This window comes from Mycteria americana, chromosome 3 (genome assembly GCF_035582795.1).
Source record: "Mycteria americana isolate JAX WOST 10 ecotype Jacksonville Zoo and Gardens chromosome 3, USCA_MyAme_1.0, whole genome shotgun sequence".
NCBI classification, from domain to species: domain Eukaryota; kingdom Metazoa; phylum Chordata; class Aves; order Ciconiiformes; family Ciconiidae; genus Mycteria; species Mycteria americana.
The window spans coordinates 54,883,209-54,895,846 of NC_134367.1; positions in this window are offsets into that span (position 1 = coordinate 54,883,209).

Sequence of the window (12,638 nt, forward strand, 5' to 3'; positions counted from 1 at the left end):
ACAGTGCTATCTTAATTTGGGGTCTTTGGGGGCTTAATGTTGTGATGGGAGAAATAATATGATAACATGCTTACCTCTCAGTATCATCTGGTAAACTTTGACTTTTAGTATTGTAATTTCACTATTTCTGTTCATATTCAACATTCATTGTCTCATTCTTGTGCGGAAAACCTCTCCCAATATTTCTTTTAAGATGTTTCTAGCTGGTTTATAATCTTACTTAACATGTACCGAGAACATTCGTTCAATCACTGATTCTGCATCCCAAAATAAAGACAGGGATCCTTACACTTACAGTTAGGTTAATAAAGACTTAACTTAGAAGTCTGAAGTTTTGGTGCATTGAAATATATACCATTAGAGATCTTACATGCAACATCTGCTTACATCCTATAATGTCATCCTATTGTAAGTGAACATTTAATCCTAACTCATTATGCCTCTCCAAGCAAGCTGCAACTCTGAAACCTAGGAAGGAGATTTGCTTCTGTTCACAGAGATTGATGCAATCTGTAATTAGAACCCCATACTCTTCCCAGCTGCTGTTGCTGGCACAGTTGCATTTGAGAATGATGTAATATATCTTCTATTGCAGCGCTTCCTACTCTTTTCAGTCAAATGTACAAGCTCGCTATCTTGAAACTCACCCGTGCCAGTCACTAGCCCTTATTTTCTGTTTAACTTTGTGCAGAGTTAAAAGGAGTTAGCATTAGGTATTTAGTGCCATGCAGGCATCCAGTACAGATGTTCATTATTAAATGGAGAGGGACAGCTGCAGATCAGTAGAAAATGCCTGAAATGCTTAGTAGTAGCATATCGTAGGTCATATTTTCATAGGTCTAATTTACACGTCTAATGCTGAAGTATATAACTGTTATTACAGAATGAGGGGCTGTGACTCTGGAAAGCAATGCCTCCGAGAAGTGCTTATAGCAGACAAGAAATTGTCCAGTGTGATGCTGTGGTAAAAGGGCAAAACAAATTTTAGAATTATAGACAAGGAAACAGTGATTCACATTTAGGATACATTGAGGTAATTCTACATCTGAATGTGGCTTAAATGAGACTGCTAGCTGCAAACCACTCCTGTATTCTTGTTCCTAAATCTATGTTAAAAACTGTGGAAGAAAAAGAATGAGATGCTATATAATATCTGATACAGACAGATGATTTTAAACTGGAGAAACTAGTTCAAGGTATCTTCTAATTAGCTAAAGCTAGATCAAGCTTTTTGAAGACAGACAAATCTGTTTTTTTTTGTTAAAAGGGGGACTGAGAAATTACTTGATTTCCATGAATAAGTTTCTGAGGAAAATAGTGGGTGGTAAAAGGCTAAAATTTATCAATGATAGGAAGGACAACAGCTAATTTCTAGAAGTATAAATCAAGCAAATTCAAATGCTTGAAAAGCACAAGTTTGCAAATGTTATTTTCTTACAGATTTTAATCTCTGGAACAACATATGTATCAATGTGGCCAGTCCTTCAACTGCTAAGGTCCTAAAATCAAGGTTGGATGCCTTTTTAAAAGATATGCTTTAGCCAAAAGCAAGTTAGTGAACACACTGGAAAGCTAATTGGATGAAATTTAATACGAAGGAGTTCAGACTAGAAGATTTAATGATTCCTTTTAGCCATAAAAGTCTGTGAAGCCAACTAAAAGACTCCAGTTGACCTCAGTAGATTTTGTTCTGTAAAGATAACTAAGAGCATTAGCCTTCTTAGGGCACACACCAATTATTTAATTACTTTACATTCTCAGTAAACTTTCCAGAAGAATCACATTCTACCAGGATTAAACACATCTATTTTTTTAGTGAAGAGATAACAGGCTTCACACAGAGGAATACAAGAGATATTGAACTGTATATACGCAAGTGAATTACAGCGCGTGGTATCAAATCAATGGACCATCTCTGGTATATCTAGGTAGAAATGACCTGATGGCCTTCAAGTGTATGCAGCAAGTTAGAAATACATCTGTATTCTACTGGCGAAAAGAAGAGATTGTTGTTCAGGATATGTTAGCTAAACAGAGTGATTGAATTTAATTGCCAGTCCAGCATTCTTGTTTAAACTGTTTTGAAAGCAGCCCTGTGTGATGGCACATCTGTGAGGGAGGTGTAGTATTTTGCCCATCAAAAGAGCTGAGAAGGCAAAACCTTGAATATTTTCCTTGTCAGCTGATATGAGAACATGAGTTAATGAAATAGGTTTTGAGATTGTTTCAGTAAATCGCTTGCTAAGATAGGTTTCCTCCCTTCTACAGTGTGGAAAATTGGAACAGAAGTAAGATTCTGTAATTGTCTGAGAGGTTTTTTTACTGGAGCCCATATCTGCATATAGATGTTTCCATTTTTGTTATTGTTACTGCAGAATATAGACCTGGAAACAATCCGTGGATCATTACTCATAATGACATTTAAGAAAACAAGGGAACAAAACCAGTTTCCAATTCCTCATCCTTTCCTTTTTCCTCTCTCCAAAAATACTCCTGTATGGTGTTGCATTAAGGAGCATAAATTGGATGGACTCTGTTCCCTGTTACATTCATATAGCCCCCTTGCCATCTGTGAGGTAGTCCGCATGGGTATTGCAGAATTTATTTCCACATATCTTGCAATTAATATCAAGTGATTTTTTAAACATGTGGTTCAAATTCTGTGGGGAATTTTATAACAAGATTTTAGTTTCCTGACAGCACTTCAAACTAAAATAGTTTCAACTATGCAGTAAAAGGGAAAATAGTTGCTGTGGGATAAACTTAAGGGTCATTTTTTAAAAGGACACATTCAGATACAAGAGTAATGATCTCTTCTGAGCTAAGGGACCTATTCTCCAGTCTGTGAGTCTGTATTTCCCGATAATGTTAATCAGAGTTATGTATGCGTACTGAGTGGAGGCTAGATCCTTAATTGTCCTAATTATATTGTTTGGAGTGAGGTGAGGTGCTTTTGTGGTTTTTTGTGGTGGTCTTTTTTTGTTTTTTTTGTTTTTTTTCCTTTGAAAGCCTAAGTGTTTCTTCCATTCTTACTGGGTGTAGACAAACATGTAAAAAGGAAGGACAAAGATGCTCTATGGAACTTTCATTTACTGAAAAGGTTGCTGACTGCAAGAATCAAAAGAACAAGAATACAACCCTGACTCTTACTGTTAATCAACAGAATTTAATAGGCATATAAAAGCAGTTGTGCTTCCCTTATAATAACCTAGTAAACTGTTGTGGAAATCTGGAGGAAGTGAAGACAAATGTTTTATTATATGAATAATGCTGTGATTTGATTTCTTAGATAAATGCTAAGGATTCCAAGATTTCTCCCACAATCCATAGAAATGGATCTAAATGAAAATAAAGCCATGCTGTAGCTAACAACACATTCTTTACATTGACCCATGAGCAACTTGAATAAGAAAATACCACAACCTTTTTCTTGTTACTGGTCCCGATGCATGGAAGATATTTTCCCTATATAAACAACCCCATAAACACCTATCATCTTATCACCCTAATCATCCCATCTTCACTACTAATGGCAGGGGAGATTGCAGCCAGCACCGGTATGTGTACATGGAGCAGTCACACCCTGGGATCCTGTCTAGGTCCATGTGCAAGCAAGGCATGAAAGGACTGTGAAGCTGGGGTTGGTTTCTGACCAAGTGACATTCCCAGCACCTGCTTCCCTGCAAACAAATGGAACTTGGAGCACAAAACATCTACTGTGAGTTGCAAACATAACAGGACTGATTTACTATGATGTTATTTCAGTTTTATGGTGATATGACACAACTGAATCGCTGCATCAATCTCAGCAGTTCTTTGTTTTCTTTTGGTCAGCAGAAGACAGATTACATGACAACTTTGTCCATATAGAATACAGAATATTTTCTTCCTCCTTTATAGTTTATTTAAAAGCAATTGAAATTTATTTAAAAACTGGTTGAACCATGTGCTCAAGACATCCAGGTTTGTGAAAGGTCAATGCAATAGAGAAACTGCTGTGTTTGACCCAACAGCTGTGTCACTCTTGTTAATTTTCTGAGTTAGACTGTACAATTCTTTAAGAAAATGCAGTTATAGTATATATGTTACTCAAAACCATCACCAGACAGGATGCAGTGCATGGATGCAGAGGGGTGATAGCTGCTCTTGTCATCTCCTTTTTCCCTGACAGGTTCTTGAGTCAGGGGGGCAGATCATAACCAAGATTTATTAGAACAACTATTGTTTATTAAGTTTTTGTTGTTAAAAGAATCTAGCTGTTGTTATTAATACCAAACAGCTGTTCACAAAGCACATTTACTTGTTTCCTCACACAGGTCACACACACACATACTCATTCATAGTTACCCGGTGGGAGCAACAATGAGGAGACCAGATGAGAAGTCCACTCAGAAGTGGAAGGTCACAGTGATGCACCAGCGGCCTCTAGGTATGAGTTCAGAAAGACCCCCAAGAGGTGGTGAACATATAATCCTGTTGTCTTTGCCCATAGCAGCCACCACATTCTTTCATGTGGGTTGAACCATCACACAACCTGTTGTTGATGTGTGTGTTGGTGGCCTTGCACAAATTTGGCCAACTCTTGGTGTCCTGAGTTTATCAGGTCTCAGATTCATCAGGATCACTAGTCTCCACAGCTTATCTCTGCCCTCTTAAACATCTCCTGCCCCCCGATGTCTTTTTATTTTTAGATTACTGGGAAATAAAAGCAAAGTCTCACTATTGTGGGATTCTTTTCCTCCTTGAATAAAACCTTTTTTTCCCTTCTGCTGGGAGCTATTTGTGTTATGTCACTTCAGAATTTGTTACTTTTCAGAAATTCCAATATAGCAGGCGTATATGGAGTTAATATAATGTGGCCTGGTAATGTGCAAGTATCGGTTTGTCACTATTAAATAATGTCAAATAGTCTCCCAAAATTTTCTGCAATCAGGAATCATGGTGAAGTTTTTCCAACTAGGGAGCAATGAATGTCTCCTGTGTCCCTATTCTGCAAATTACTGAACACCACTTTTCTGCTTATAAAAGTGAGAGAAAACGGAAACAGCCAAAAAAATTACACGACTAAAAAAGGCCCATTGTTCTGAATCGTAAAACTGCCAGAAAGGTAAATTGCAGGTCTGAAAATGAATTTATTAAAAGAAGATGGAAGACCTGTTTTTTTCAAACCTTCCAATAGAGGCACTAAATCAAATCCCAAATCTTCAGTAGCAGATATTAGACGTCAAACTTACAGCTCCCACATTTATCTCCCCATGCTCTGGGTGTAGCTTGGTTCAGTACTGGAAAGAAGAGAGCTGCTATAATTAAGATGCAAAGATGTCTCTGTGTTCTTTCTTACACTATCTATATCGTTAGTCCTTGAAACCCAGGCATCTGAGACTTAAAAAAACCCTTCATGCGGGGAAAAATAATATTTATTAAGGCAAAAGCTGTTGATAATTTACAACTTATTCAGGAAATCAGAGCATTACGTTTTCACTGTTTCTCAAAAAAATCTTTAAGTTATTCTTCTTGAAAAAAGTAATTTGAAGTGATTCATCATTTCTTCTACTTGCTCCTATAGTATCGTTCTGAAGATGTTTCCTTTTAAGATTCAAACACAAAGCTCACTACTTTTTTGTCAGATACTGCTGTGGATATTTCTGAAGAGTGATTTATAGGCTGTAGACTCTCTTACAAGTGAAGGGATTCAAAATGAAAAAGGATCATAGCAAATTACAAAGCTGACCTAAAAAGGTAAAGTTCAGGCCTAAAACTTTGATTTGGTAGGTTGTCCCTCATGCAGCTTACAAATTGTTAAAACACAATTTGGTTTCTCTTCAAAGAAAAAGAAATACTCTCCATTGAAATGTCTGGAGACAGGATAGGGCTGGTAGTTTACTGGGATGGGTCAGCAAAAATTAAAGCTCCACCTAAGATATTCGGGCAAAACCAAGCAAACAAACCGAGAAGTGTCACAGAGATGACAGCCTTGTAAATTCATGGGCAAGTGACATTGACTGTAATATCAAATTAATTACATCTATACAAAAAGAGCCAAAGCCTCACAGAATGACCATTAGTGGTAATGTGAAGGAGCCATTTGGAGAGAGTAGCAGGAAATTTTGAGTAACCTAAATACTTCTGCTGAATAAATAAATATTTTATAAATAGATGGGTTGTATCTGAAAGTGCAACAGGTTTGTGAAAATCCTCAGTATTTGTTCTGTGTATATGCTATAAGAATGAAAGATGGATGTCTCTTAGTTAGTTTTGTTTTACTATTCTGTCCTGATTTTACCTCACAACTGGTGCATTTAGAATTACCTAACTTTTAGGTAGCAGACCTGAGGAGATCCTCACCAAAATATGTTGTGGATGCATGGGTTCAAGGGAGACTGGATAAATTCTTGGAAGAGATATCCATGGGGGGTTATTAAACAGAAAAACCCTATCTGGTTCAGGAAATGGCCTGAGCTGAAAACTGTTCAAGTCTAGGGGATTAGTTGGGAGAAACAATGGTTACTAGTTCTTACTCCCCCTCTGCCATCTGGTTTGGGTCACTGCTGGAGACAGCATACTGGGCTGGAGACACCTCTGATGTTCTGTTCTTCTTTTGGGTGCTGCCAATGCAAGACACTCTCCGGAGCATACTTTTGCCCCAGCATGCATTCATGTTTGATTTTGATTCTCCTCAACTGTTGTTTCTAGATATATCAACTACTTGCAGCTATTGATATGTATTTCTCTTCTGAGTTACCATTGTTATGTAGAAAAGTACTTTTCAGAGTAATTTTGATAGAAATTACTGGATGGCATTTATGAATGAATATCCTTTCCCTACCAGAATTTAGTACTTTTAGAATTGTGCTCTTCTTTTTTACTTTTTTTTTTCTTCTTTTATATATATATATGTACACACAGAGACAGAGGAATACATATTGAAACAGATTGAAGGAATGACTCCTTTAGGAGACTAAGCTGCTGCACACATTGTGTTTTAATGAACAGCTGTGCTCTTCCCTCTCAATTAGTGTCCACAGCACAGGTGGAACTGAAAACAGGAGAGAAGACAGAGGGCTGCATCAGCAGTATCAGGCAGTTCCTACCTTTGAGTCAAAGAAAAAGGCTAATTTATCATTTTTATCAGTTTCTGGGATGAATGAGAGATGAAGAGGATGGAGTGAAGTATGTGAAAAAAGATTAAAAAGGGACAAGGAGTATCATCTTGAACACAGAGTTCAGAGAAGAATATGAGAAGTGTAGTTAATGGCTATAGAGAAATGGTGAGCAGTGAAAGCTCAGGGCACCTTTAGAAGGATTGTACAGGTCAGCCTTGTGATGACTTCTGCTCACAGTACAAAGGAGAAGGACTGTGGTTTATAACAAACATCAACATTATTTATGGGTTTTCACCTTACAACATAATTTTCTGTCATTTGCTGTGGACCTAGTTGAAGTGTTTTTTTCGCTTTATGTTTTAGACGTAGTTTTATTCCTTGTACTGCATTCCCTTCTCCGTTTTTCCTTATGACCTTAACTTGTCATTGCTCTTATTCTACTATACTGGAAATAATGTACCATTGTCCAGTCAGTCAGTACTCCTCCCATAGGGACTTGTTGAGTCCTATAGGATTTACCTGACAATACAGGCTGGGACAGCAACAGTACCCAGCTTAGGCTAGTCATCACAGAGAGTGGTTTTTGTGCACAGCTGCCCAAGGGGATATAGCTGGACGACTATCAGGGTAAGAGGGAATTGTAAGCAGCTGCAGATGTAGTTAACCACTAATGCTGAGGTGGTAGGGTGGGATTCTTATCACCTAAAGGTCAGAGAGTACAACAAGGACATCTACATCTGAGCTGGTCACCTTTAACTCTGGGAGGGAGCAGCACAGTGGAGAGACATAGGCATTTTTATTGCATGATTCATCTGACCAAATGTAGATGCTTAGTTCAAAATGAGAGAAATTTCAGCATAGAAATGCCTATTTCTCTGCAGGGACTAAAAAGGAAGTCTCACTCAGATGTAGAAATCTACATTTGTTCAGATGAATCCCATGCAGAGCGCCTGCTATGGCAGAGCACTGAAGGGTATTTTCACCCTGATTTGCTGCAGAACTTCCTCTGAGCAGTAGCTGATGCTCGGATTTTCTGCAGAAGAAAGACATAATCTCAAAGGGTTTCACTTGCTGATTTTTTTCCCATAATATTCATTAGTTTTTCTTTTATATTTCTGCTGTGAATGTATATCGTGTGTCAGTCATACTGAATTAAAACATAGCTTAACCATGAAGAGATTTTAGCAAACACTCAATTCATTCACTTTTTTCCCCCATCAAGAACTTCTTTAAAGCAAGTTACTCTATTTCATTAGCGTAACCAAACCTGTGGGGTTTTTCTGTCTTCTGAAGCCAATGAGGAGCCGTAAAGCTATGTATAACTGCTCAAACACACCTGCTGATGGCAAGTTCCTTATATACATTCCTACATTGAAAATGGAGCAGCCTCTGGAGAGTCTGATTTTTTCAAAATACAGGCAAAGTGTTAAACATATAATCCTACTCCTGTGTGATTAATTATATCTCAAGTTGCATGAGACAGGCACTCTGAACTTGCAAAAACTTGAAAACCAGCACTCAGAATGAATACACTGAAAAATATGTATGGAAAATAAATTAGCATCTCTTGAAATTTCATATGTTGGAGAGATAAATGAAACCATATAAATTTACTTCCAAGAACTAAGATCATATTTGAAACAACAAGATAGATGGAAACAATGTCTCCTTGTTCCCTCTTGCATTTTAGATGAGATGCTGCCTTGCTGTGTGACTTGAAGGAGTTGTTGCAGTATAGAAATAGCACCAATACAGCAAACTATGCCTCATTACTTATGTAGGCACATAACACTCTTTAAATGTTAATATACATGATAATTGCCATTGCTATAGTCTACGGTTTCCCCCTCCCCAGTCTCTAATTCCTTCATGTCAATAACCATGACAGGCCAGGTTCTAGCAGAAAAATAGAAGACTATTTGACCTGTTAAGTTAGCAGAAAATATTGCTCCAAAGGGAGAACTGAAATATGCATTTGCTTCAAATAACTCTATACTGGTTGCCATTAAATAGTAAAGAATTTTAAAAAGCAGACATTCTTTGTTTCATGCTTTTAGTATATGGGAAATCCAGTATTTTGGATGCTTATAGTGGTGTCTGTAGAGAATTCATTCTATCAAAGTACCTGGAGAAATGTCGAGGGAGAGGGTGTTTCTCAGACATTTCCCTATGCTTTTACAGTGCAAGAAAATCTGCTGCATAATTTAAGATTATTTTTATGATACTCTAGTTTACAATGCTGCACATGCTACTCATGGCCTCGGGTCCAATAGAGCACTGCACATGCCATTCTACCTTTTCCCATGCCCATTTCGCCCCTACACTTTTGTCAATAATGCTTTTGAGAAAGACTGAGGACTGGAAACTGAAGCAAGTGGGTCAGCTTTGCACTGCATCAGCAACATAAACCAAGGAACAGAAGCCAAGAGTTCTGCCCTGACTATCTAAGCGTGACCGTGGCATTCTCTATCAGGAAGATACTCATAATTTCAGGTAATTAAATGACTAGAAAGCTCATTCTGTGCTTGGCAGCCAAAATTAAACATGTCAAATGAACAAAACCTCCTTAAATGAGTGAAATACTGAGGCTGCTATTGATTGCAATTGGTTAATTAGTTTTAGGGAATATTTTGATCAATGTTTTTGACTGCTGAAAATGATGTTGTAAATGCAAAGCCAACATTCATTTTTTTTCTTGTTAAGATTGTTGGGACTGGGGGAGGCTTTAGTTTGTATTTTTCTACTGCAAGAACAAAGCTACTGCATGGTGGTTTTGTTTATTCCTGCTTCTGATAAAAATATTTATAAAAAATTTTGAAAAAAAACATAGAAAACATAAGAATCATTATTTGGTAAACACTTCTCAGAAAATGTGTACATTCTTCAGTTAGCCTGCTACTTTAAAATGTGCATATATAATTTTTTAGTAATTCTAAGAACACATTTTAGACAGTTATATCTGACTTAACATGCTCTTTGGACTACTGCATTATTCAATGAAAGAAAAGATTCTTCTATTCTGTAAGTTCATGAAATAAAGCTCTTCAGAAACTCAGTATGTGCAGTTACCAGATCTGTTTTTAGAATGGTAAATGCTACATTCAAAAGAAGTGTTATAGACTCCGTTATGTCTAAATAACACATTTTGATAGATATTCATTTTACTGTGTAGTGAAACAGTTCTTTTAAGAAGCTTTTAAAGGTTAATATACGTATAATGGTGTACATACATATTAATATGTCTGTATGTAATAATATGTATTGGTCAGAAAAAAATTAATTCATATTTAACACAGTATTAATGATCTTGGCTGTTTTATTTCTTAGAAAATCCAAAGGGTTTGGATTCTAAGCACCCACTCAGTTTCCGTTATAATGAAAACTGTGATGGAAGTAAACACACACAAAATAGATTGCCAGAAGAACTCGTTTTCTTTCTTTGCATTTTTATTATTTGAAGTCTCCTTATAAGTAGAACTTAACAGTAAGAGAAATTGAGACGAGGAATATTGCTACAGCTACCACTATTATAACTTCAAGAAAAGCAGTGCATTGCAGCAAAAGCCAGACTCTGGTTTTAAAGTATTTCTGAAATCAGATGGCCCAGAGGTGCCTAGTCTGCTGGGAACTTTTGGAGACTTGGTTTCTAAAGATACAGTGGAATGATGAGAAAAGAAACTGAAGGCAGTCACTGTTTGCTTTTGAGTGCTACATCTGTTCCCCTGAACCTTTCATGTCAGTTGGCCTTTCATTACCATCCAGCAAGTCTGATGGCAGTGGCCTACTTTTCAAACTTTATTTCTTTGAAGTGGTAGAGACGATTTTTACACAGAACATGTAAGTAGCCAGAAAACTTCTTGTGTCCAGCTATTCTCCACAATTGCAGAAGACCCTGGGGAAAGCTTGAACCTTAATGTATACATCCTCTGATCTGGTAGGCTCTTGATTGTATGTAATATGTAACTCCCACAGTTGTTTACACTAAACCCAGTGGGCTACAAGCACATGTAAGAGCTTGAGGGTTTTGGAACAGGAGCTTTTAAATACACTTGCCATCTGATTTCACACCTTTGCAAATGTACTTTGCTGAAAGCATGGTGAAGTTCAGATGAATCCCTTTGACACAATGAAGGAGGGAAGTTGAGCTTCACCCTGATATGCGTGCATGTAGACAAGAGATTTTTTAAAGCAGCTCAGCTAAATGAAAATACAGTGTGTCCCCTACAGAGCTACCAAGGTCAGTGAGAGTGCTGGTAATCCACTGTATAAATGCCAGATGCACAAGGTATAGTGCCTCCAGGCATTTTTAGTTCACATTGTTTATAATGGAAGTCAAACGCCAAGCTTCATTACAGTAAAAATTTTAGTGTTTCCTCCTGTCTTGCTTTGACACAAATCTGAGTATGAATACATAAATAATGGTCTAAAGGTTTAGACAGTATCCTTTCCCAGGCTGGTACAACTCTCCAGTAAAATTTAAAGGGGGCGTGTAGGAACTTTACAACATTAGACTTTTTTTTACAGGTTAGGCCACAAGATTTGCCCTTCCATGTAATCTCTCTTATTAAGAGGCAGTTTATTAAAGCAATTTGCAGTTAGGCATCTTTATCTTTTACAAAACATTTGTTTTCTATTTAATTCCTGCACCACACAGTTTGACCAGCAAAGACAGAGATTCAACTTTTTTTTTTGTTTTGTGGCATGACATGTGGCATGACATATGCCACAAAACAGATTTACTTTATTTAGTAAGATAGGAACAGGCATTTAACCTAGACTGGAAGCTCCTGGATAGAATCATAGAATCTTTTGGGTTGGAAGGGAACTTTAAAGGTCATCTAGTTCCAACCCCCCTGCCATGGGCAGGGACATCTTTAACTAGATCAGGTTGCTCAGAGCCCCGTCCAACCTGATCTTGAATGTTTCCAGGGATGGGGCATCTACCACCTCTCTGGGCAACCTGGTCCAGTTTCACCACCCTCACTGTAAAAATTTCTTCCTTATATCTAGTCTGAATCTACCTTCTTTTATTTTAAAACCATTACCGCTTGTCCTATCACAACAGGCCCTGCTAAAAAGTTTGTCCCCATCTTTCTTAAAAGCCCCCTTTCAGTACTGGAAGGCTGCAATAAGGTGTCCCTGGAGCCTTCTCTTCTCCAGGCTGAATAACCCCAACTCTCTCAGCTTTTCTTCATAGGAGAGGTGTTCCATCCCTCGGATCATTTTCGTGGCCCTCCTCTGGACCTGCTCCAACAGGTCCATGTCTTTCCTGTGCTGATGACTCCAGAGCTGGATGCAGTACTCCAGGTGGGGTCTCAGCAGAGCAGAGTAGAGGGGCAGAATCACCTCCCTCGACCTGCTGGCCACGCTTCTTTTGATGCAGCCCAGGATACAGTTGGCTTTCTGGACTGTGAGTGCACATTGTCGGCCCATGTCCAGCTTCTCATCCACCAGTACCCCCAAGTCCTTTTCCGCAGGGCTGCTCTCAATCACTTCATCCCCCAGCCTGTATTGATACAGGGGGTTGCCCTGACC